The following is a 27,091-nucleotide window of genomic DNA, read 5'->3' as shown; positions in this document are numbered from 1 at the left end:
GGAAAACAAGTTTTGAGATAAACAATGTAAAACTATAGATTCAGATATAAGCAGAGTCCAGGATGAAAGTGGAGGTTTTGTTCATGTTTTAGAAAAAAAATAAAAACAACAAAGTGATTCTGAAATCCATGCTTTTAACTGAGAGCAACTTGGAAAAAATAAAGTAAATGTTTGCAAAAGCAGTTCTTTATTGCAGGTATCCATTTTGAAACAGCACAGAGGGAAATGTCTAGAGAAAAGCTTGCACACCTGCATTCTAAAATTCAGGCCTCTGAAACATCACCAGCTGAGCACCTGAAAAATGAGAAACCTATTAATGTCTTTCAAAAACTATTCAGCAAAGTCTTCCTTAAAGGAGAGGATGTTATTTATACCCATTCTCCTACAATGCACCTGCTCTATCTTCAGCTATCTCCCAGACCATCAGCTCACAGGCTTCTCTGTCACTTTTCATCCACCTATTCCTGTAACTTGGGCTTAAGACAAATGTTTTATTTAGATTATAGGTGTTGTGGTTTAATCTCAGCCCCACACAGCCACTCACTCCTCCTAGAGAGAGGAGAGTCAGAAGGGTGAAAGTGAGAGAACTCATGAGTTGAGATCAATAGTTTAGCAGATAAAGCAAAAACTGCACAGGCAAGCAAAGCAAAACAAGGAGTTCATTCCCCACTTCCCATCACAGTCTGGAGTTCAGTCACCTCCAGGGCTCCATCAGAGTCACTGGGGAAGACAGACTGCACATCTCCCTTTCGTCCTCCTTCCTCAGCCCCACAAGCTGAGCATGAGGTCCCGTGGTGTGGGATATCCCTGGGGTCACCTGGGGTCAGGTCTTTGTGCATCCCAACCTCATCACTGGTGGGGTGGCATGAGAGGCAGCAGAGCTCTGACCTGTGTAAACTCTGCTCAGCAGCACACCTGTGCTATCAGCACTGTTTCCAGCAAAATCCAAAGCACAGCCCCATACCAGCCTCTATGGAAAAAAATTAACATTATCCCAGTGTTAAAGAAGAAATTTAATAACAGTGTTCTCTGGGAATAATCTTGTTTAGCATTAGTGTGGCTCAGCAGTAGCAGCTAAAGCAGAGGAAGCCTTTATGTGCAAGAGCTGACCAAGAGTAAACTTCTTGGAGAAAATTAGCTCTGCTAATGAGGAATGAGCTGAATTCAGCAGAAACAAGGGGAATGAAGATAAGGACCAAGGAGACACTTCCAAGAAAATGAAGTCACTTCAGACAAAGGCCAGCCCCAGTAAAAAAAATAAGAAGTTAAGGGACCACTGGTCAGAATAAAGGATTTGGGGTTGGATTTGAGGATTGGGTGATTAGATGGCACAGGTATAATTCTGAGGCATGAACTGGGACAGGGGTCCTTTCTGCAGGGCACCCAGATCACACTGTAACCCAGCAAAGACTAACTGGAAACCTTCAGGCAGACTTGGCACTCCCAGCAGGACCGTGGCTTCAAATCTGTCCCTGTGGCTGGTGTGAATAATCCATAACAACCAGTCCAAACCAGGAATGACACACCCTGGCCTGAGGCAGCACTTCCCATCAGGGTGTGTCCTCCCAGCACAACCACCCTACCTGGCTGGCAGAGACCCTGACACACAGGCACATTCAGAGACTCAGCTGCAAAGCCAGGATCACAAACCAGATTTTTTTCTGCCCAGGTTGATTCTATACTCAGTCCACTCTGCGTGTGTTAGGTTATTTGACTTAATGTAATTATGCAGGTATTTATTTTGATTGTGCCCCTTCACAACACTCCATGCTGCCTGACAGCAGTTACATTCATCAAAATAGCAAAGTGCCAGCTATTTACTTCAAAATATCTCCTTACACCTGAGCTAATGCCCCCTCTGTAGTTCCTTGCTTTCACAAGCCAAGTGAAAATGCCAAAACAAAACACACCTCCTACTACATTACAAGAGTCATTAGTGTCAAACCTTGCAATCTGAAGAAACATCCGTCCTTCCTAGAAAAACTTCAGTCAAAAGGCAAAAAACCCCTCCATAAAACTGGTTCTTAACACAAGGAGTGATTGAAACAGATCATTGGCTCCCAAGTTGTCTGCAGATAACAAATACATCACCTTTATGGAGCAGGGGGTGTTCTCTGCTGTCCCAGAATTTTGTAAAAGTTGAATTTAATGATAGACAAAACTTTAAAAGTAAAGACAAATAGTTTTTCTCTGACACCACAGAGAGGTTTCTCCCATCATCCCAGATTAGAGTTCCAATCCCAGACCTTGCTCCACAAGGAAATCCCCTTTGAGGAAGGAATGGCCCCTTCAGCAGTTGCACTGCACAGGAAGAGGCAGAGCTGGATGCTCAAAGACAGGCAAGGTTTTATAATAAATACACACACCCGTGTTCTATCAGAAAGATCACAACTAGCAAGCATAGGAAGAATGCCATCTCTGCCTCCTCTCCAAAGAGACACTTATTCCTTCCTGTAAAACTCGAGCACACATTCAGATTCCTGCTTCCTGCAGTATCCATAAAGCCAGGAGGGACTAGAGCACCCCAGAGCCAGCACGTTTTCAGAAAGGGCTGAGGGAATGTTCCATGTTCCCAGTAAAGTGCAGAGAGTTTGGTTTTGCTGCTTTGCAATAGATCACTTAGCAGCAAAGAGCTGAAACGTGCAGCTGGTCAGGTATTGATCCCTGTTCTCCTTCAGGGAAGCTGCGACTGCCCCTGGATCCCTGGAAGTGTCCATGGACAGGGCTTGGAGCAACCTGGGACAATGGGAGGTGTCCCTGTCACGCAGGGGGTGGAGTGGGATGGTCTTTAAGGTCCCTTCTGACTCAAACCACTCCAGGATTCCATGATATGTCAGCACCCAGAGCCTGGGAGTGTCTCCATTCAGGGTGTGGAGGTGGACAAGGCTAACTGGGAAGGGTTGGGCAATGAAGGCAGGAAAGGAGAATGACATTTGGATAAAAAATGTGTCCAAAGGAAAAGTGGGTTCATTTTTTACATCAGGTCCAACATCACCCTTTGACACCGCTGGCAGGAGGCAAAAGCAGGAGTTTAAAAGAAATCACTGTCACATCTCCAGCCTCTCCTGCTGCCAAGGGACAAGCCCAGTCCCCACTCATGCAGTAGATGAGCCCTGAGCAGAATCCACCTCCAGAGCATGACAGTGAGGGAGACTTTTCCACCCAATTGTTATTGATGCCATCCCTGCCCAGGGCTTCCTGCTCCCAGGGCACATCAGCAGGTGAAAGCCCAGTTCTGCTCTGCCCTCCCTGTGCTTGGATGTGTGGCTTTCCCAGCTGACAAGAAAAGCTGAGCAAATATGTTATGATGAATAATTTATGCAACTAAGTTAGATGTTTATCTTCTGCTCATAGAATATCCATGAGCCAGTTGCAGTTCCCTCTAAGTTATGCATTATTTGAATTTACTTAGTGACATTTTTCAAGCTTTTTTATAGGTTTTACATAGCATTTGGCTGTTTTATTTCTTTGTGTGCTGTTGATTCATTGGGATTGGAAACAAAGGAAGGGAACACCAGCGGGGTCATCTGCTCCAACCTCAACAGTCAAACAAATGATATGGCCTTCTTAAATTTCCTTTTTAATGTCCAAAAAGTACATTTTAAAGTTGGCTCACTGAATTCCAATATTTTACATGGAAAGCAAACTTCTAATTCCAGCAATCTTCCACGCAACCTACAGAACCCTCTGCTGCAAGATGCACCTGAGGCCAAGATTATGGTACAGTTTTGGAAAATAGACTTAACATTAATAGAAATGGCTACTGAAATAATTTAAATTATTGAAGTCATAAAAAAAAATTATATTTGCAGGGAACAGCATAGATCTTGCCTTAGGGAATGTTCCAGCCTGAAACTCCTGAAGTCTCTGAAGAAACACCTCCAAGAACAGGTTTTCTATTAGCTTTCAACTCTAGATTTAATTGCATTTTCTGCAGAAGCAGAAAATCAACCAAAATGAATTCAGAATGCTGGGTTAGGTAAGCAATACTCTTGTCTGTTTGTCACCACTGAAACCTTCCACCTGTGCCTCTTGGGAGGATTTACCAAGGCCTTGCATTTGTGGATAATGGGTGCAAAAGGCACTGGAACCTTTCCCACAAAACCATCCTGGGCTGCCTTTCACTCTTTACTTCTCTGAGCCACCAGCAGCACCACAGTCTCTGTGCCACCACCTGGGAGACAGACCTGAGGCCTCTACAGCTCCTGAGGCATTTTGAAAAGTGAAATACTGCCCTGTGCATCACTTGTTTTCCAGGTGAAGAAGTTGCAAAGGCTGGACTGGGATTAGGGGGCACCCCATGGTACAGCTGGGATCAGTACAGAGTCTTCTGACCCTCAGGGGAAATCCCAAGCAAGGGATTTCTGCCAGCAGGGGAGCTTTGGATGGCTGTGGAAAGGTGAGAAACCCCTCAGCAAGGAGGAGGAAGGGTCGGTATCCCTGAGGCAGGGGTGGGAGAAGGAGAAACTCTGAGCCAAGGTCTGAGCTGTGGGGTGAGGTGTTGCGGTGTGAAGCAATATCCTGTCCCAGCTCCTTCTCAGGTGTGCCAGCCTCTCCCTTCCCCTCCCCCTTTCCCCCTTCCTAACTGCTGTCTGTCAAGCTCCCCATTCCAGCAAGGGCATTGTGTGATTGGCAGAAGTTCAAAAGATGCTTCTCAGACCTGGGGTCATTGGCCTGTCCAGGTGTCATTGTCCCTTGAGACCCTCCCCCTCCCACCTGGTTGGTGGCTCACCTATCCTCTCTCTCCCCTTTCCCTGTGGGCTTAAAAGACACAGAGACCATGGGGTTGGGATTCTGTTGGAGCTGTTACTGAGATTCAGAGCTCTGTCACCCTGGAATAAACTCTGGATTTAACCCTCCGCTCTCTTTCTCTTCACCATTGCCTGAACCCTTTCCACCAGAGGTAAACTGAGTTTCTACCATGCCTGGACTTGTTCTGAGTGCCCAACTGCAACCTCCAGCCAGCCAAAGGTGTCTCTGAGGTGAAACATCCACAGCTGCTGCCTTTGGTCCAGAGCACTGGGGCCGGACGAGCCCAGGCACGTTCCACCCAGCAATATTGGGGTTTTATTCCAATAGTGAGGCACTTGGTGGGGCTCTGTCTCAACAGGCCTGAGAGCCCAAGGGAATTTGGGCTGTGCCAGGAAATGCCCTCCCAGCCAGCACAGGGCAACTGCCCTCTAGAGAAAACACAGAGGAGCTTCTTTAAGGGCTGAAAGGGGTAGGAGGTGCTGAAGGGGGAAGGGAGGTGAGAGGGAAGAGGGATGAGGGGTGATGTGCTGCCTCAGGGAGGCACCTGCACAGATTGAGGGCTTTCCTGCCTCTAACAGCAAGGGCACACACTTTATCTGAGTAGGGCTGAGGATGAGAAAACACTGCCCCTTCAAGCTGCATTAATGAGCTTCCATCAAGGCCAGCACGTCAGGGGCAGAAGGAGCCACTAGGAATGTCTCAGTGCTCATTAGCACTATGACCCTCCATGGAAACAGAAAAACAGGGAAAAAAACTACAGAAGAGGGAGGAAAAGTCAAGAGGCTGGAATAGGTACATCATGCAGGCCCCACTCTGCACCATCAGAAAGGACAGCAGGATCCAAGGGCAGGAGCATCTCTACCCAGGGAGGGAAGTCTGAGGGAGAGGGGCCATCAGAGCAAATTAAATTCCCCATCTCCACATGGCCAAGACAACCAAAGCATAGAAGTGAGGAAACAAGTTCAGCGCAGACCTTGAGGGCTAGTGCTTGAAACAAAAAAAGAAATTAAATGTGTTAAATAATGATCAGGACAGTTTAAAAAAGGAAAAAAACAAAATAGCAGAGGAGGAAGGCACTGAACAAAGCCTAAGCAGAAGAGCCCAGCCCCTCCAGGTGCTGGATGTCCATCCTTCAGAGCATCCCACCAAGTGCACACTCAAACAGGAGCAGCCCCACCCGCCCCTGGGAACTGGGCAAGGACAAGGCACCAGCTCCTTTCTGCTCCATGGCTCTTTACTTTTTTAAATAACATTTATCTTGAAAGTCACCAGCTGCTCCCAAAGGTGCTGGGCCCTCCTGAAGGCAGCACACTCTGCAGTAACAGCAGGACACAAACATTCTTTCATGCCCTCTCCTTGGCATATGCCCACATAATGGACTGTGATGTCACCAGGACTCCCTGATGTCAGAGAGATGTTCCCTGGGATTTTGGTGTCTCTGCCCCTGTTTTCTTTCAAGCACTTCACCATCATTAAGAGAGACATTTTTGGACATGTCTGTGTGCGCTGCAGACAAATATTAGTAGCTGTCAGAATGAGTGTGAACCAAACCAGACAGATTCAAGCCTTGTCTGGGTAAGAAACAAGTGCTGTGTTAGCCCTAAACCTTCCAGAACCCTTCCAGATGCTCCTTCAACAGAGCAATTGGTTTGGGGGTTTTGTTTTGCTCTGCCTTTCCTTTCTCCAGCCCAATTGTCCCAGCCACTGGCTCACAGAGTCCTGATTATCTCCAGTCCTCAGGATGATGGCTCTTCCAGGTTCCTGTGAGCCCTGGATCCTGCAAACAAAGCCAAGGGACAGGGCTGAGCATGACAACAGCACTCGAATGCTTATCTTGTTCTGCCAGATCAGCCTTTACAGGAGCCTGTGCGGGGTATCTGTGATTGTGGTGGGGTCAGTGATATTTCATTTCCAGTCTGTGCCCTCAAAATGCCAGACAGCCCCAGGCTGAGCAGTGCAATATTCCTTCAGCACTTTCCTCTGCAGCTTGGCCTCTTCCCTATCTAGGCCAGCATGAAGAAGTCACTCTTCAAAGCTGAGCTTTTCAAAGGACCTGCAAGAATTAGTTTCCTGTGAGGGTTTGGCACTCATCCCCCCTAATCTATTTAAAAAACTTCCAGTCTGTTGATTTAAACTAGTTCCAAATTAGACAGAGGCTGAAACTCTGCCATGAAAGAGAGAAAAAAGAAACAACAAAAAACCCTAAAAATTTCATTCCAGAGAAGTATGAAAAAGAAATCACTTAAGCTGAAAGTCCAACAGCATTTTGCATAACAACCAGGCAAGCAGACAGGCTCACTTACGACTGCTGGCAGGTGAATGAGATAAATAAATTGACTATTGATCTATTGATAAATGCTGTGCTGTCTGCAGCAGCTTTATTGCTATAAAGGCATTTACCTGGGTAGGACTGAACCAAGGGGAGGACAATCAGAGTTTGAATCATTCAGCAGAGTCCTGTGGCAGAAATTAAGTAATGCTGTGGGACTTCCTCCTCCTCCACCTGGCTCCAAAGGACAAAGGAAGAATCTCCTGTTGCTTTTCCCCTTGGTCTGTCCCTTGGCCATGTGCTTGGTGTTGGCTGAGGGGTCTGAAACCTCAAATATTCCCCCTTTTTTGGCAAGCAGTTCAGCCTGCTCCAGAGTTTTGTTTCATCTCTCTAATCATTTTATTAAAGATATTAAATTGTTACAGAGTTGAAAGCTCTGAGAGTGTTTTTGGAGAGAGGGGATGTGGGAGGTAAAAAAGAGGTCCAGAAGAACATGACAGTTGCAAGAACCAAAATTAAATAAAATTACTTCAAAGTTAGAGGAATTTCATGTGACCTTGAAAGCCCCTTGGTAAACAGGTTGTGCCAGCACTGAATTAAAGTCCAGCCAGACAAATGGGATTCCAAATGTTGTGCTTGCTCTTAGGACAGGACTGCATTTGGGTCTCTTAGGAAGCAATATGGAATTGTTGGGTGCCCAAAAGATTGATTTGTTTAGAAAAAAAAAATCAAATAAATTAATTATTAGAGACTCAAATCAGGGTGATTCAGCATAGGTAAGAACAAGTTAAAAGATAGGTCATTAAATTTGATCATTTTTAAGTTTGTTTAATATTAAATGTGATCATGGCCAGGATGTGGCTGTAATTCTTAACCCTGACTTCAAATCCAAACACATGAAAACATGGCAGGGTGGGTTTCTACCCTTTCAGCTGCTTGGGATCACCTCCAGGCCATGGATTTCTGCATCCTCACTAACACAGAGTAACTTCTGAACTTCTTCAACACAGCTGCCTTCACCAGCCCTCAGTGGACCTGCTCCCACACCCCACCAGAGGCAGCTGCTGCAATGCCCTTCCACCTCACCCATCAGTTCCAGCACAAACAGCTCATGGACATCCATTCCCCAGCTCTCCCTGTAAGGTTATTTGTGCAGATTTCCCTGCAAAAACCCCACACCTCAAGCACTGACCCTTCCCAAGGCCAGCCTCCTTCAGCCTCAGCCACCCTGCAGTTCCCATTGATAGTAAAAGATTCTAAAATCATAGAAAATTCAGGGAGTTAGAAAGAAAGTTAGGCTTGGTAAACCCTGGGAAATGTTAAGGGTAGGCCCTGGGAAATGGTAGGCCTTGTGTTTGCTAGATCATGTGAAACTGCAACTGTGTAATCAGGATATGATAAATGATATGATTGTTAGATGTGATGATTATTTAGTAATTAGATGTAAGTATTGTTTAGTCATGAGAAGAATCATGAGAAACTATGTTAGAAGTTTGAGGGGGATCACGAGAAATCCCTGCTTGGATGAAATCAATGTGTACAATAGAACAATGTAAGCTTAATAATTAATATGTAAGTTATATCACACCATAATATAAAACATATTCAGCCCAAAACCGTGGTGGGTCAGACTTGGGTCTGTGCACCCCTGACACCCAGAGCTCTTAATAAAAGCACCTGCATAGAACCATTCCATGATGATGTGCTCCTGAACGCTAACACCATGAGTGCTGACACCACCTCAGCTGCTCCACACTGGGCTGACAGCACCTCTGAGCCCCTGCAATTCCCACAGGCTTGATGGGAACTGCTGGAAGCAGGAGTGACATCTCTCCAAGAGCTCCTGGTGTTGTTCGCGCCACCACAGCTCAACAAACATTATTAATGACAGCAAACGTCCTGCTCTGGAGCTCTTTGCTCCCTGGAAGCTCACCCAGACCACCCATGGTTTATTAAGCTGCTGGGGAAGCTGTTCCAGCAGGCTGCAGCATGCTGTGCTCTGAGATGGACAGCACAGTCCTTCACTGTGAATTAGGATAAAAATCACAGGACAGGCAGCAGGAACAGCTCTCTCACTAAAATACCTGACATAGCCTAGAGAAACTCACCTGGGAATCAGGCATTTTGAGTTCTCTGGTTACCAAAACAATGACACAAATATTATTTTTCATAGCAGGGTCTCCTGCATTTCTGTCTCTAGAAGTTTGACCCAGAATTCACAATCAAGCTGATCCTGGAATGTCACGGAGCTGTCAAGAAGAAGCTTTCAAAGAACAGCACTTTTGGAGCAGTGGATGGAAACATCTGAGTAATTTAAGGAATTTTAGGTATTATTGAGGAAAGGTGGGATAGCTGGCATGATTGTAGGTTCTCTTCTCCACACTTCTTTCAGTTCCCTTCTTGGACACTCCTTTGCACACAAATCCAGGGGGATGAGGGCAGAGATCAGCCAACAACAGGTTGGAAGGGAATCCAAGACACAGGATGCTGAGACAAATAAGGAACATGCATAGGAACATGTGGCACAGACAGAAAAAAATGTCCCAAACCATGTACTCTTGTGCTGTACCAATTGGTTTGTGGGGGGAAACAAGAAAAAACTACTAATAACTCCAATAAAACAAAGAAAAAGCTAAACAAAACTAACACAACACACAAAAATAACCCAACAAAAAACCCCAAACCCCAAACCAAAGAATAAATCCACAAAAAACACCTGACAAACTAGACCTTTTCATGTTGATGTGTTTATTGGGACTCTAGTAGATTAGAGGATTACACCCTCGATGAAGTCCCTCCTCTTGTGGCTAAGCAGAACATGAGAATATTTAAATCTTTTGTAACCAAGTTTGCAATGGAAGACAGGCAGGGAGAGTTTAATTTCTAGAGCAGATAACAAATCACCCAGGGGCCACTGGCCCATGTGAAGTCCTGGTGACCCATGGACCCTGTCAGCAAGTGGTGCCTACCCAGCCCCAAAATTGACTTGTGGACTCAGAGCCTGCCAGTGCTCCTAGGAGCACAACAGCACCAATCAAAGGCTGTAGCAAGAACACAGTTTGGAACAAATCATTTCATTAAATTGCACTTGCTTCATTTCCTGAAGGTAGAGGTGTGTGCAGACCACTGGCTTTTTTCCTAATTTTAGCTGTAACAAGCTGATAACCTCAGCCTGTGACACCACAGCTCCAAACTTTGCTCTGTGCTTATCATGATTCACAGTTTGCTCAGATGAAAAAACTGAGAAATGTCCCTTGAACCTCAATTCCTCACGTTGCAGGGGAGGGTACCTGGCTGCTGCACCACCAGCAGCTTGAGCACAGCGTTTGTCAATACTGGGAAAGTAATATCAGAAATTTAGCCTCAATTGCCCTTTTTCTCAAGAAAAAGCACTGAATTCTCTCCAACACAGCATGCAGCTATGTTTCAAAACTCGGGCTGTAGTTAGAAAATGGAGCTGTCACCCCTCCTCCGGTCAGTTGTGCTGCTCACTTGGCAAAGGCTCAAATTCACTGATTTAGGAGGGGGAAAAAAAAGAACAGAAGATGATGTTTACATACAAAGCTGCTCCTGCCTCCTCTCCCCAGCTGAGCCCTCCAGGTGCTCCTGGCAGAGCCCCCTGGGCACAGCTGCCAGGCTTGTGGGCAGAGCAGGCAGTGCTGGGAAAGTGTCCCCTGTTGCCCACCCCTGGGCCCTGAGTCATCCTCAGCTGATGGAGACACCACTGAGCACTGCAGGCAGGAGCTGGTGGGTGGCTGGGATGCCTAAAGGCCACCAGTTGGCAAAGTCACCTGTTCCCACCAGAGATCCTTGACTGCAGGGCAGCTGAGGGGGGTTTTGTGCAGATAAAGTGCAGTGAGGAGGGTCCAGCCCGTGCCTTCCCACCCTTCAGGTGGAAAGGTGTGCTCCAGGCTGCACTAAGAGGATCTGCAGGGAAGACTACTTGCAACAGGACAGGCAGACTAGGCACTGCCTGCTGACAAAGATCCAACAGATGGCCACCAGGCTCAGAATGGCACAAGGGATGGGTTTATCCCATGTCCTCACACCCTCCATCATTTCAGCCATTGCAAGGGGCCTTGCAGGAAGCTTCTGGGAGAACGTGGCAGAGGGAGGAGAGAGCAAGTGAACAAAAACTGTGTTGAAGTAGTAAAACAAAGCCACACTTCCCTCCCGCTTCTATCCTTGCCACTTAATTTTTGTAGTGTTGGGACATTATTTCCTCTGAGTTGGTTTAGGAGAAAACAGTGGTTCCTCCTCTGGTCCCTCAGGACACTCATTCTGTGCCTTCACCCTCAGAGCTGGGGCTCCACATCCCTTTGGTTTCCAAGCTGTGCTGTTCCACTCAGGCCACTGGCCAAGGGTTGCTTTTGGATATTCAAGCAGGAATATCCACAGTGGCTGCATGCAGAGGATGTCCCCTCTCAGTATAGGATTCAGATGGTGACTGGGTCTGAAATTACTGGCAAATGGCATAAGATAAGAGGTTAAGGGCTAAAACAAAATTAGGCTGCAGAGTATAGCTGCAGCAAAATTCGAGTCATACATAATCAGAGACATTTGTGCTTTGCTCAAGATTAAAAAAGAAAAAAAAAGTCCCCAAAAGCCTATGACATTTCAGAATTACAGTAAAACTGAAGAAATTTTCTCTAGGAAAAAGGTGACCCATTTCCTCAGACTACATCCCTCTTTAGCAAAAAAAATGAACACAAGCTGTGAGAAAGCCTTGAATATTCCCTGGTTGCTCCAAAATCTCATTTCTACAAAAATCAGTTTTGATGTATTTAATTTTCATTCCTAGTCATGCCATTTCAAACTCAGGCATGTTTTGATGGAGGAAATAAAAAGACTGCAATAAAATAAAAATTCACAAACTCATGAAGAAAGGCAATCTCTTTGCATGCTGCAAAGTGGCCTGCAATGAAAAGATAACCATGCTTTTTATGCAACACTTCATAAAGAAAAAGCTTTATTTTTGTCCTGTCCTAGCTAGTGAACAGGGACTTGTGAATGCAAATGCTTTTGTTTCCTGGGATCTGTTTGTGAAGCTCTGAGGAACTTGGTTATTCAGGCACATGCTTGGCAATTTCCCCATCATGAGTCATGTTTTCTTTAGCTGTTATTTGTGACTTTGATATGTGGATCTCAAAGCACCTTTAAACAAATGTGTCACTGTAGATGGAGAAGCTAAAGCAGCAGGAGATGAACAACTTTTCCAAGGAAGAGATCCAGAATGTAGCACAAGCATGAAGAAAATCCACACAGATGTAGAGACAGGGCAAAGTGTTTCACCAGTAAGGACTGAAGTAGATGGTGGGGTCTTGGCTGAAGTTGCTGCTCTGTTTTGCCTGTCCAGGGCTCAGTTCATCTCTGCCTCCACACCTCACTCAGGGTGCTGATGATGTGCAAACACAGCCCCACATCAGCCACAGAGAACAGAAACAGGACCAGAACCACTAAATCATTAAAACTGGTAAAGACCTCCAAGACCATGCACTCCAACAATCACCCAGCAATGTGGTGGCACCACATTCACCATTAACCATGGTCCAAATTCATTAACCACATTCACCATTAACCATGGTCCAAATTCATTAACCACATTCACCATTACCCTTGGCCTTAAGTGCCATATCCACACCATTTCTGAACCTTCCAGGGATGGTAACTCCACCACTTCCTTGAGCAGCCCCTTCGATGCTGTTCCATAATTTCTAATACCTGAAACATCCCCTGGTGCAACTTGAGGCCAGTTCCTCACATCCTATCAGAAATATGGCTATTAAAAATCACCACTGCACAGATTCCCACACAAAAGCCATGTGCAAGCAGTGGAGTGAGGTGGAGTCATGCCACAGGGAGGGTGTTGGACCTGACCAGAAGTGGGAGGGAGCAGATGCACACCCCTGGCACTTGTCATCTCCCACCTAGTGGTGGGGGAATCCTTTGCTGAGTCTGGGTTGGCTCTTCCCTGCTCTCCTGTGCTGCTCTCTTTCATGGCAGACTTCTTGGTTTGTGTGGAGTTAAAATACAGGCTCCTTCTGAGGATGAAAATTCAGTCTAAGGGCATCAGGTGCTGCAGAAAAGCTGAGGAGAGACCAAGGTGTCCCTTCCTGTGGCAGAGGTTGGAACTGGGTGATCTTTAAGGGCTCTTCCAACCCAAACCATTGTGGCATTCCATGAAAAACCTCCCCTCATGGCTGTTTCAGGAGGGGAGGATTGGGCAAGGTTAAATTATCTGTTCCTATTCTAATTCCAGATACACACACACATCTGAGTTAGGGATTATGTGCTATTGCACATCTGAGCCTCTGCTCCCAAAGAATGAACTGAACCCCAGAATTTAGAAGCACATGCATATGTATATATTTATCTACTGAGCAAAACAACAATATCTGCAATGCTTTTTATTTGCCTTCTGTGTTTTGAGATTTAAAGACTTGTATTTTCTGGCTTTCCTCCGCAATCCTAAAAGACAGCCTATTCTTATTTTTTAAATGGAAGTTGTGAGTTATACAATTATATGACTCAAGCATGGAGTGCTTAAAGGAGACAGGAAAAAAGCAAATGTGATTCCCCCAACTCTTACAAATACCAGAGGAACAGAAAATAAAAAGCAATATCTTTGCAGTCTGGTTGAGAGCAGGTCCTGATCTTTTCTCCTACAGACTGGAAACCTCACAGTCTCCAGTGCCTGAGCAAGTGCCAGGAGGAAGAGGGACAGGAGAACAGATGCTTCCTTGCCCTGGGCTAGGTCATTAACCTTGGCATACAGCTCTGCCCTCTCTGGACTAGGATAAATCCCCAGAGCAGTTCAGTGGTTCTCCAGCCTGTGGGATGCATTTCAGCACTTCTCTCCACACCAAGGGATCCAGCTTTCTCCTTTCTCCTGCTCTTTGGTGGAGTTCCTTCCCCTCCTCATGATTCCCAGCCTTCCTTTCCATTTCTCTCTCCCCCAGCTCCTGCAGTGTGCCGAGCAGGACAGACACAGGGTCCTACACACCATATTCTTTGGCAGGACAAAGAACCTGATACAAACTTCTCCCAACCTGGAAACCTAATGGAGGGCAGGGAGGCTCCTAAAGCTGTGGGAGGAATGAATTATCCGGCTCTGTGCAAGAGCAGCACCCAGAGGCCTCCACAACAAGTGCACGTTTATCTCACCAAGATCTGTCCCTGCACCAGCCCCTGCTCCTTCCACTGCCACTGCCACTGCCAAAGCCCTGCTGCTGCCAAATCCCATCTCCACATACAGGGAGACACCCAAGTGTCTTAGTGCAGCTCTGATGCTGTTCCTGGTTTAACTTATGCCCAACAGGAGACAATTCTGTATATTCCCACCTCCCCAGCCTGTCTCTCCTTGCCCTGCTTTTCCCTGTCTCTGGAAGGGCAGGTGGTGCCTGTATTTAAAGCCTCAATCTTCCTGGGCACTGGACCGTGCCCAGCAGCGCACTCATCACCAGGGCTGGGTTTCACTGACTGATTGTTTTCTTATTCTGTTTGGCATTTTATCCTGGCTGCATAGAAAACTTATTATAAAATCATATTTGTGTTCCATAGATTATATCTGTGGCTCACTGCAGCGGGAGTGCTGAGCATGACAGGCACAGTCAGAGACCAAGGTGACAGGGACTGAGCTGCAGTGCAGTCGTGGTGCTTGCAGGGGACAAAACATGAGTCCCCCAGTCAGCCATGGGTTATCCTGGGGGTGGGATGGGTGGGATAACTGTTAATAATTAGCTGTTGCAATTCTCCTGGCCAGATCCATGCCATGTGCCACAAATAAATGTTCTACACACAGAACAGCTTCATGTTAAATGACTGCAACAGTGCCTGCTGCTATTAAAAATGTGTTGGTGTTTCTTCTGGATAGTCCCAGCTTAGAGCTGCTGTTCATTTGCACCTGTACAGAGTCCAATAGCCTGTGATAGAACCAGAAAAATTATTATTTAGGATTTTGGCTGTTCCTTGGGTTCCAGGAGCAGTTAAGACTTGAGAGATGCAGACTGCAAAGAGAGCACCCACAGTGTCCCAGAGGTGTAGGATTCCATGGTGTCCTGTGAGTTCAGCCAGAAGACACCCTTAGAGCTGCATATGGCTCAGAAATGGAGGCAGCCATCCCTTCCAGCCATGGTTTTGCCATGCTCCTCCCAGCCCCATCCCCTGCTCACCTCCCAGCTGTGCACACAGGTTCTGACTGGTGGCATTCAACCTTCCTCCCTCAGCCTCTCTGCTGGGGAGAGCCAAACATGCAGACTCACATTTTGCCAACTGCTTGGCAAAAATGTTCCCTAAACAGGGAAGGTGTCCACAGAGAAAGATCAAGGAGAAAAAGAAAGTTTTATCTCTGGAGAAACAATTAGACATGGTGTGATGGGCTTCTTGGAGAGGCGGAAAAATATTCCAGCCTCCTTCTCTCCAGAGTAGTTTCTGCTCTCTAGAATACACATTTCAAGAGGGAGCTCCTCTATTTCCTGAGTACAAACAGCTCTGCTGGACTTTCTTGCCCACTTGAGCTAAAAACAAGAGGCACCCCCTTGTTCACAAGTTCATCACAAGATGCTGGTGGTGCCAGAGGCTCCACATCAGTGGAATTGGCCAGCTGGAACAACCCCCATGTATCTCTCCATCTCATTGACTCTTTGTTCCATTTCAGTCTCAGCTGAAATTGGATCTTTTATCTCTTCTCCCTTGCTTGTGACTCTGATTTTCCCCCTCATACAGTATCTGCTGCTATTTATGATTTTTCTCTGTCGCTGTCCTATTTAATGCTGCAACATGGTTGGGATGATGGTTTCTGTGGATGGTGGAAGAAAGCAGAGGACCCTGTCCTTTACCCATCACAGAGGAACTGACTGAATGTGATATTCACATTCTCTGAACAGTGAGAAGAGAAAACAGTTTTTATCTTCACTTACTGCTCTTGTTTAGCACATGTGGAATGTGTTACAGAGATTGTTTACCAAGAGTGATTTGTTAATTGGACTCTGCTGATGGTTGTTTAGATTAATTGGCCAATTGGGCCTTAGCTGTGTCGTGACTGTCTGAGACAGTCATGGGTTTATCTTTAGTATCTTTTTAGTATAGTTTTAATATAGTATTAGTGTAATATAACCTAGCTTAATAATGCAATTGTTCAGCCTTCTGAATCATGGAGTCAGAGCACATTATTTCCCTATGTTGGGATCGCCCTGCATCAATAACTGAACATGTCCCAGCATTGTGGGAGATGGGAATCCCACAGCAGCACCTGAACTCCTTACTGCCCAGCACTGTGAAATGCCACAGTGCCTTGGAGCCATCCAAGGTTATCAGGAATCCTGGCTAAAGCAAGGAGCCTCCAGGATGAGGGGCTCTCCTGACAGTGAGCTGGGGGCACCCCCTCACTCCAAAGGGTCTGCTGCTATTTATGATTTATTCTCTGTTGCTGTCCTATTTAATGCTGTAAAATGGTTGGCATGATGGTTTCTGTGGACAGGGGAAGAAAGCAGAGGGATCCTGTCCTTTACCCATCACAGAGGAGCTGACTGAACACATCCCACTATTGTGGGAGATGGGAATCCCACAGCAGCACCTGAACTCCTTACTGCTCATCACTGTGAAATGCCACAGTGCCATCGAGGGACATGGTTATCAGGAATCCTGGCTAAAGCAAGGAGCCTCCAGGATGAGGGGCTCCTCTCCTGACAGTGAGCTGGGGGCACCCCCTCACTCCAGAGGGACTCAATTCCTTACTGCCCAGCACTGTGAAATGTGCCTTGGAGCCATCCATGGTTATCAGGAACCCTGGCTAAAGCAAGGAGCCTCCAGGATGAGGGGCTCCTCTCCTGACAGTGAGCTGGGGGCGCCCCCTCACTCCAGAGGGACTCAATTCCTTACTGCCCAGCACTGTGCCTTGGAGCCATCCATGGTTATCAGGAACCCTGGCTAAAACAAGGAGCCTCCAGGATGAGGGGCTCTCCTGACAGTGAGCTGGGGGCGCCCCCTCACTCCAGAGGGACTCAATTCCTTACTGCCCAGCACTGTGCCTTGGAGCCATCCATGGTTATCAGGAACCCTGGCTAAAACAAGGAGCCTCCAGGATGAGGGGCTCTCCTGACAGTGAGCTGGGGGCGCCCCCTCACTCCAGAGGGACTCAATTCCTTACTGCCCAGCACTGTGAAATGTGCCTTGGAGCCATCCATGGTTATCAGGAACCCTGGCTAAAGCAAGGAGCCTCCAGGATGAGGGGCTCTCCTGACAGTGAGCTGGGGACACCCCCTCACTCCAGAGGGACCGAATGCCCTTTCCTGAGAGGCAGCTGGGATGTTCCACCTGCCCTTGCACAGTCTGCACCCAGGCTCTGAATGCCCACAGCTCCTCAGGTCTCACCCTTTCAGGATGTGCAGGGTTCAGAGCAGCAAGACACAACCAGTGTCTCTGGGAGGCTCCTTCCTACACTGGGATTTTTTATCACGCGAACGCCACGCTGCAGCTGGCTCTGGGAAGTCTTCTGCCCACACACTAAATAAATTCTGGTGTGGTACTCTGCTTCTCTATGGAAACCATACCCTGCCTTTCTCTCCATAGGATTTTTCTCATTTCAGGCTCCATAATAAATTAACGAGAAGATGTTTTCTTTACACCAACCATAGGAGAGACACTTTTCTGTACTCGATTAATCTTTAGTGATCTATATTAAATATTTATCTGAAGAAACGAGGCCTGTATTGCAGCAACATTTTCTATTATGAGACTTTATCATATCAAAAGATATTTTTTCTGGTGCTGACTCCTTCGTCTGTACCCAGCCAGCATTTCCAATGGAAGGGTAACTTTTTTCCCCCCCTTTCTCTCCCAGTGACCTTTTCCCTCCATAACAAGCTGCTGATATGTTAGAATTTACTAGGTTATAAACATTTTTTATCGAGTAGGAGGGAGCTGGGTGATTTGGCACCAGCTTCCCTAATAAAACCCAGGGGAGAGGCTGCAGTGTTTGACTCCAATAAAGGCCTGGAAGGAGCTGCAACTTCTGGGATGCTGGTCACGAATGACAGGGGGAGTTGGGCAGTGTCAGTCACGTAGCTTCACTCTGCTGAGGCACTTCTGGAAGGAGTCCAGCTCGCTGGCACAGGAGAGGGAACTGGGAGGGACCTGGTAGAAGACTGCTCTGTTCTCCCCCAGTATTTCTGAAATTGTGTGATTTATCACATGGAGCAGTGAGCTGGGAGCCCTAAACCCTCTGGTGCAGCAGCTGTGAGCTGGGGAGACACTGAAACAGTTGAGATAACTCAGAAGGGATGAGGACCTTGGTGTTGGGCTCAGACACTGGTCCTGCAAGAACACAGGGAAGTCAGATCACAGTTTGATTTTGAATAAGGGGGTGGATTTTCCTATCTGAGGTAGACCTAGCATTGGCTAGAGACAATCAGCATTAAGGCTGATCTATTGAGGCAGTGCCTAAAGGAAACCCAGATGCAGTATTCTGCTTTTTTCAGGTCCTGAACAAAACCACAGCAAAAAGAGATGGTCTGAGTTCACCAAGAGCTCCCAACCTTCCACATCTCTGCCTCCCAAGGGAATGGAGCCTTAACTGGTCAATAACTAAAACACCAAAAGCCTGAATAAATCATCTCAGGACTAGATATACACACACATTAAAAATGTTTAGTTCTGATGATATATGACCGAGCTGTTATTTTGACAAATAGCTAGTGAATAATATATCTGATGAACTGCATAATATTTTACTAATGATTAATTTATTCATTCCAAACAAACAAACACAGCCCAGCCTTTTCCTCCACCATCCTAAAGAACTCCAATGGCTGCAAAGAGCTTTGAGATCCCTGGATGAGCCGTGTCTGTTATTCCTCCTTTTATCATTGTGTATTTCTAGTGATTTATTACCAGGCAGAATAAATTCATGGCTTATGTTATGGATGGCCTCATTTCAGATTTCAGCAGATCCTGTTTTAAAATTCCTGATTTTTGTAATGCCCCCTAATATCTGCAGGAATTTGGTATTTAGGCAGTTATTTACCCACACAATGTGCTTAAATGCCTTTTTTAAGTCTGAAACATTCTGACTGGAGAAATGTTGTTTGGGATGCTGTTCCTCGGGTTAGTTACTACAGGATATTTACTACAGGACAGAGGTCTGTGAGATTTAGTTGAGGATTGCCCTGGCTCTGCTTTTCCCTCTCCCTCACTCAATCCCATTCAGAAATACAATTTCTGGGAGTTCTCAGAGAAGATAAAGGACCAAAGAGCACGAGCTCTTCCTCGGAGCTTTCCTGTGAGGGCAGGCTGATTGATTACGGATCAGAGGCTGTTCCAGCTTCCCTTCCTCAGTGAAAAATTGAGAGCTCTTAAAAATTGAATAAAATATGCCGTTCTGAGAAGGATTTCCACTGGCACGGGCACAATAGGAGGTAGTAGTGAGTTGCTCAATATTTCTGTGTGCTCTGGCTAATCCTTTACTCCTCAGTCCCTGTGCACTCTCCCCGTGGCACCTGAGGATAACTCATCTGTAATTGGTAAGGGCTCCAGCTCTGTCTCCAGACAAAGCTTAAATCGCTCACGTTTGGGAGAGCTCCAGCTTCAGCTGTGGCTGGAGCTGCCCAGGAGAGGATTCCTTTTGGTAGCTGCTTTCAGGCCTGCAGAATCTGGCTTTGTTCCATGCTGGAAGGATCTGGAACAGCTTGTAATGTTTTCACTAGACAAAATTTTGTCAAAATAGCTCGTTCCTTAGATCTCTTGCTCTCACTGTAGTCACTGGTGACCAGAGCAGATAGGATATCAAAAGTGTGTTGAACCCAATTCATCAGCCTGAAACACTCTACTGCTAACAAAATAAAGCATTTTGACAAAACCTTACAGTGGAGAAAATGTTTTTCTACCTCACCGAGACAATTTTATTGCACCTAAAACACAAAGACTTTTCCATTCTTTTATTTGTTTCCCTCCACCCTCGTAGAATTTCATCAGTTCTGCTCCTCTTTCAGTGCACAATCCCTAAGACTATGAGTGAAAATCCTACTTCAGTATTACAAACACTTGTGAGACCTTGACAGGGAGCTGAGATACTTCTGTACCAGCTCACAGGCTGCCACTGTGCATAGAAAATCTTTTCCTTTGGAGGCTCACTCACAATTGTGCAGGAGATGGTCACCAACAGAGCTGATATGTTAAAGGGGGAGATAAAATACTGTCTTTTTTAAAGACCTGATCCAAATATCTCAGTTCCCCGGAGTGAAAACAATAAACTTAGTTTTATGACTCTTCTGCAGGAGAAAATTAAGTCCAAGTACAGTTGGCAATTATCCTGTAAGCTTATTATATAGTAGCATTCAGCCTCTTGCACACTCTTGGTTCCTGGTTTTTTACATGCTGAAAGAGCTGGTAATTTCTGTCCCTTATTACAGAGTCATTTCACAGGGAAGCATTCTCAGATTTCATTTAATCCACTGTGGGCTGTGCAAGATGCTGCAGACACCTCAGCAGCTGCGTGCACCTCAGACATCAGTGGTTCTGTGGGCACAGAATCATTTCTGAGGGACCAGCAGAGCCCTGCTGGCTCTGCCAGCTCCCCACCCTTCAGTGTGTGTGGCTCCCAAACAGAATGACACTGCCTGAGTCAACCTGTGTGGGAAAGGTAAGTGGAGATCCCTCTTCATCTTTCCACACCAGCATCCCTGCTTCTGTTTCTGCAGACATTCCAGGAGTATTGCTGTGGATGCCACACACCTGGAAGTGCCCAAGGCCAGGCTGGATGGAGCTTGGAGCAGCCTGGGACAGTGGAAGGTGTCCCTGCCCATGGCAGGGGTTGGAACTGTTTGGTTTTTTTAAAATCTCTTCCAACCCAAAGCATTCTGTGATGAATAAAGAGCCCAAGAGCGATGCATATGCCCACGGAAATATTGGCACAATTCATTTCAACATTCATAGGCTTTTTTCTCCTTTCAGATCAATCCAGTTCATCTGAGGTCATCAAATAGTTAGCAAAACTTCAGCTGTGGCATTGCTAACTTAGCCACAAGTGTCTGTTCCCTGTGCAAGCCTGTGGTAGGATGGAAGATTCTGGAATATATTTCTCTCTGGGTTTGCAGTGCTATTGCTCTGTGGCCTGCTCTCCCTGCTTATGCATGCTGAGGAGATTTGCTATTATGAATTGCACCACAAAACTACCTTCAAACTCAAATTTAATAACCTAAGTATTATGAAGATCAATATTATGGCTATTCTCATTCATATGATTAACATTAATATAATTTGGGGAAATATTTATGCTGCAGTAGTGACTGGAGACCTGGATTAAGAGGAGATCCTCAGCAACTCCACAGAAGAAAAGACACCATTGTTTCCAGATGAGCACTGAAATGCAATACTCCATCTCTGAGCCTCCATGGGCTCAGATATTTTATGTAAGTTACCTAATAAGATAACAAACCAGCCTTACAATCCCTACAGCCACACTGGTGACAGTTTGAAAATCATGAGTCAAGCTCAAAAAAAGAATTAAGAGATTGCTTTTAAAATTCATGAGACTTTTAAAATCTGATAAACTTCAGGGTTTTTTTTCTTTTCTTTTTTTTTTTTTTTGCCTTCTGCTTTCTGAGTATGTAGGAGTCGTATTATCAAGTTTTCCTCTGCAATTATGAGGGCCGTAAACTTACTTTAAAAATTGAGTTGAGACATTTACATAATCACAGGACTCTGAAAGTGTGGGCTTTGAAGAGACATTAAATAGTCTTGAGATACAGTTCATCATGTGACTTGGCAACACTCACTGCTGAGCAGTACAGCACAGACTCCAAATATCAAATACTCCCAAGGAACAGAGAGGAGTCTTTTATGGGTGGGAGGGGGGAATCTGACACTTTCACAGTCTGCACATGAATGGGGGAGAAGGGGAGGAACACAGGGGAAGGAAAACAAGGAGAACGAGGAGTGTGGGACTATTCAGTTTGCTTTAATCAGAGATGAAGCTAAAAAACTCCTTGTCTTATTCTTATATTTCCTGCTTGCCCTTAACCATGCAACACATGCTTTTCCCAGTGTACCAAGCTCTCTGATTAGCCCAACCCTGGCTGTGCACCTGCACTCCCCAGGGACAGCCCCAGACATCTGAGGGGAGCAAAAAGTGATGTTCTTTCTGGGGTTTTCACTCAAGAGCTGGAAGGTAACACTGACATTTTTAATGCTGAATGCTCGTTGGATGGGTTTGCCTTTGCTGAAAAGGAAATAACCAGTATGAGAGAAAGGGGAGGGAAAGCAAAGTGAGGTTGGGTGGGGGTGCAAGGGCTATGGAAACACCTTTCAGGGGTGCATGGACAATGAACACACCTTTCAGGGGTGCATGGACAGTGAAAACACCTTTCAAGGGTGCATGGACAATGAACACACCTTTCAGGGGTGCACAGCCAGTGAAAACACCTTTCAGGGGTGCATGGATAGTGAAAACACCTTTCAGGGGTGCATGGATAGTGAAAACACCTTTCAGGGGTGCACAGCCAGTGAAAACACCTTTCAGGGGTGCATGGATAGTGAAAACACCTTTCAGGGGTGCATGGATAGTGAAAACACCTTTCAGGGGTTCACAGCCAGTGAAAACACCTTTCAGGGGTGCATGGACAATGAAAACATCTTTCAGGGGTGCATGGACAATGAAAACAATTTTGCAGGGATGCACAAGCACTAAAACACCTTTGCTCTCCTGAGATAACACAGCTTCTCCCACCTGCAGGTTGCCATGGGGTGGAAGTGTCCCTCACTGGTCAGTGCATCCTCATCCAACCTGAATGCCCTGAGTGCTCTGTGATGTTCAGATCTCAAATCAGCACTCAAACCCAGCCCACACTGCAGCAGAGCTGCCAGTCACCACCAGCCCATGAAACCAGTGTTTGCAGCTTGCCAAGAGACACTTTTATTGCAGGAATGACAAGCTCCAAGTGTCAGGATGCTTCACTGAGTCAGAGTCCAGAACTGGTCCCAGCTGTTAGTAGCAGGGGAACTCTTCCAGCAGCTTTTCCATGACACTCACTCAGGGGAATCAGAGCTTGTTGCAATATCAGGCATTTTGGAGCCTGCAGACCCTGGTGAGAGCACAGCCATCAAATGGGGTTCTCTTTCAACAAGCCTTGTGTGTCCCTGGGACATGGAGAGTATCCAGAGGCTTTTCCTTAACTGGCTTCTAAAACACCTGGTTTTTCCCTGCCTTTGCTGAAACTGATGGCAGGAGAAAGCTCAGTGCAGGGTTTGGGGCCAGCAGGTGTTGATACAAGGGGACTGTAAAGTTGTCTCTTCAATTTGGGCTAAGGAACTCCAGGAGGCAAAACACCTCCTGCCTCAGTCCCAGAGCAGAGGATTTCCATGCTGCTGCCTAAAGCTGAATGACTGGCAGGCTCAGTTAGGCAACTCTCACACCTCCAGATATTTTTCCTGTGAAACTTGGGTGAAACCTGGCCCAGAAAAGCTCTAAGACAGCCCTGAGCAACTTGATCTCATGGATGGCATTCCCGCCCATGGCAGGCTGTCAGGACTAGATGATCCCAAGCCTTTCTAGGCTTCCACAATTCTATTTAATTCTGCCATAGCACAGCTTTCTGGAATCTCTCTCCAAAAAAGCTCTTTCATTGCAAGCAGAAGCACAAGCTGGCTTGACCTGATTGAGGATTTGATGGAATGGCTTCCTCTCCTGGCTGCTCACCCCTCTGCTGGGAGCCATCTGCACATTAAGGCAGATGTTGGTTGCACTCAGGTCATGTTTCCAAGCTTTCTTTTGTAGCCATAAGGACTAGAGAGTCTTCCCTCCCTGCCTGCACTCATTTCTTAATTAAAGCTTAAATTCTGATGTCGTCACATGACTGTAGGAGCAGATCCCCAGGCAGGCATTTAGTGCTCTGTGTTGTCAGCAGGACTTTGATTTAGAAGCATCACAGATCCTTTAGAGGATCCCACCCCTCTGGAAGCCCCAGCCTGGCCCAGCTGCCACTGCCAGACCCCAAGGCTCCCTCTCAGGCAGGTGCTGGAGCAGGTCAGAGGCTGAGAGATGGGGATGGGGAGCACCTCTGTCTTTTTGGAACAGTGGTTCCAGAGCCAGGCAGCTGCAGGGAGTCTGGCAGGGAGGGAGAAGGAGGAGGAGGAGGAAGAGGAGGAGGAGGAGGAGGGGGAGGCAGAAGCTGCCAGCATCCTGCAATGCAGTGCCTCAGCCCAGAGAGCTGAGTGGGTGTTTACACACCCCTAGCCATCTCCTCTCCTCCCTCCCTCCATGGTTTTCACTTGATGGGATGTATTTGACCAGGAAAAAAATACCTCCACAGTGAAGGAAACCTCACAGCAGCTTCCTGTAAAGACTTTGTGGTCACCATGCCAGTGCTGGAAGGGTGAAGAGCTGCAGGTGTGAAAGGGGTTTGGTCCCAAGAGCTCCCAGGCTGGGCCACCAGCAAACAGGGCCCTGGTGCACACTCCTGGCAGCCAAATGCTGCCTCCATCAGCCCCATGCCCTGGAGCAGAGCAGGTCTCACCTGCCCAGAGCTCTCCTGAGGGGAGCTGGGCTGTGCCAGGACACCTGGGTGCTGTGTCACCTCCTTCCTGGGCACACGTGGGCAGCAGCACAAAGGAAGTGCTGGCTCTGCACAGGAATATTTGATATCACAAATATCAAATGTGCCTGCAGAGGAGATCCTGCCACAAAGGGCTGGCCCAAACCCTGCTGCAGGCAAAGCTGATTCCAGGCTTTCTTTGTGTCCTTGGGTTCTGTACCTGCTCTTAGCAGCTTAGCCCAGGAAAGCTGCCTGCATGGCTCCAGCTGTCCTGGTGGACACTTCTTGTTCCATTTACAGAGCCTGGTGGGTAGCAATCAGCAAAAAAGAAAGGGGGAAAAAAATCCTTTCTGGAACCCAAGGGAAACATTGGAGGGATCCAGAAATAAAAAAGAAAAATCCTACAATGCCTTCTCCCAGTGCTACTTGTGCCAGAAGAAAATTATTCTGTCTATCTAACAGGAAGACTTTTTTATTTTAATGTAACAGCTTCTCTGCTGAAATAAGCATCTGCCTGGTTTGAAAACAGAATTAATAAGATTATTAAAAATAATTTTAAAAAACAGCTAAAAATATTTTTTTTTTAAGAAAGAGAGTGAAAGCTTCTCTTTGCCTTGTTAGCTTTTAAAATATATTCCCAAGCCACTGGACCATAGTCTGCTGCTCTGGAGGAATCTGAGATGAATGTGCAGAGTCATTGCTGTCACAGCATGCTGGGAGAAGCCCTGCTGGGCACAGCCTCCACTTGACATGTGGAGGAGAACACTCCCCCACCATGCAGGAGGTCTCTGAAGGGACAGGATGTGGACATCCTTGTCCAAGCCCAGCAGGATGCAGATCTCTTTGGAAAGGTTCAGTGACTAAAATATTTCTGTGCTCCTTCTGGGATTCACTGGGAGGAGGATCAAAATATTTTGTTATGGATGGAGAAGGGAATTTTCCTGCTGGAAGATGCAGCTCTGGAGATGTGTGCTAGCGCTCGGCCAGTCCAGCTACGAGCATCCCTGGATCAGCAGGCAGGGCAGGCAGGCTCTGATCTGCCTTTCCAGGCACACAGCTGACAGGAGTGCTTTTCTCCAGAGGAACTGGTGTGTCCTGACCACAGGAGCCTCATCAGAATGTGAACTCATCAGCTGCTCTGCCTCCACACTGTCCCTGTGCCTGGGCATGCGCTGCCACCTTCGGATGCAGGGCTGCCCCTCCCGAGCCTGGGCAGATTTTCTGCTCCCTTATTTCAGCACCTCCAAGCATATCTAAGGCTGGTGCCATGGTGCCTGACCATGGGAGCCTCATCAGAATGTGAACTTATCAGCTGCTCTGCCTCCACACTGGCAGGGAGTGCGCTGCCACCTTCGGATGCAGGGCTGCCCCTCCCGAGCCCGGGCAGATTTTCTGCTCCCATATTTCAGCAGCTCCAGGCATATCAAAGGCTGGTGCCACCTTTGCTTCCTCTTGCCCTCTGTTCTCAAGAATATCAAAGAGAAGGAGAGGTGTGTCCTTCTGTCAAGCCTTGCAGCTGCCAGGGATGTTCCCAAGCCGGCGCCATCCGAATCCAAAGGCAGCCAGAGCAGCTGCTCCTCCAGCCTGGCCAGGGCCAAGCTCTGTGCCTGCTCAGACACCCCAGGACAAAGCTCTGCACAGCTCAGCCCCAGCATTCCCTGCCAGCCCCTTCTCCTGTCTTTATTCTGCTTATGCAAATCCATGGAAAGCTGCACATATGCAGGGAGCTGCATTATGCAGGGGATGTAACAGCAGCAGTCCCTGCACTGCATGAAGAATGAAGGCTGGGGCTGAAGGAGATGCTGTGTGATGGAATTGTCTGGTTCATGCCCATCTCTGAATGGTTCCTGTTTGCCAGCTGCTTTTAGAGAAGCTGAGACAGGAATGTAAATTGTGGCTTTCGTAAAGTTGCATAAACGTGTAGTAATGTCATTTTTAGATGAGCATTTACATCGAAGACAACACTAGGAGGCTTCATTGTTTACATGCACTATGGAAATGGATTTCAGGTTTTGGTTTACACACTTTTATTTACACGGCATGTACTGATTACAAACCAATGTACATCACTCATTTACAGGCATAATATAAACTAGGGAGATTCCGTGTTTTTGCCTGGATGGATTTCCATTGCTCATCCCACATGGAGAAAAGAACCTCCTTTCATCTCAGCTCCCTCTGTCCTTCAATTGCTGTGCTGTTCTCCTAAAAAACCCTTGCCTGTGACAGAAAAACAAAAAAGCTGATGTCCCCTTTAAACACATAGCATAAAACTCTAATAAGAAAACCTTGTCAGCAGAACTTCAGCACGACTAAAAGACCCTAAGCAAAGATTAAAAGGCCTAACAGTGCCCATCAATTCATACCTGAGCTAAGCATCACTTAATGCTGTTTGAGAAGAACGTTCACGGTGCTTTCTTGGATGCTTCAGACATCCAGTCAAGTGGAACAGGACTGAAAACCTGCCAGGGTGTGTGAGAGAGGATCTGTGAGTGCAGTTTGTCACTGTCACAGCACCCAGGTCCCAGCACCCAGCCTGGTTTTG

The 27,091-nt window shown here is 46.8% G+C and overlaps 1 protein-coding gene across 1 annotated transcript in view; it reads right to left on the bottom strand.

Annotated features, from left to right (window-relative positions):
- BRINP1 (BMP/retinoic acid inducible neural specific 1) overlaps positions 1 to 27,091 on the bottom strand; it is a 90,827-nt gene that overhangs the window by 26,978 nt on the left and 36,758 nt on the right. The gene's annotated exons all lie outside the window — the stretch shown is intronic.

Source organism: Haemorhous mexicanus, chromosome 21, assembly GCF_027477595.1.
Source record: "Haemorhous mexicanus isolate bHaeMex1 chromosome 21, bHaeMex1.pri, whole genome shotgun sequence".
Taxonomy (NCBI): Eukaryota; Metazoa; Chordata; class Aves; order Passeriformes; family Fringillidae; genus Haemorhous; species Haemorhous mexicanus.
Note: the sequence above shows the minus strand (reverse complement) of the source record. Positions and strands in the feature narration are given on the sequence as shown.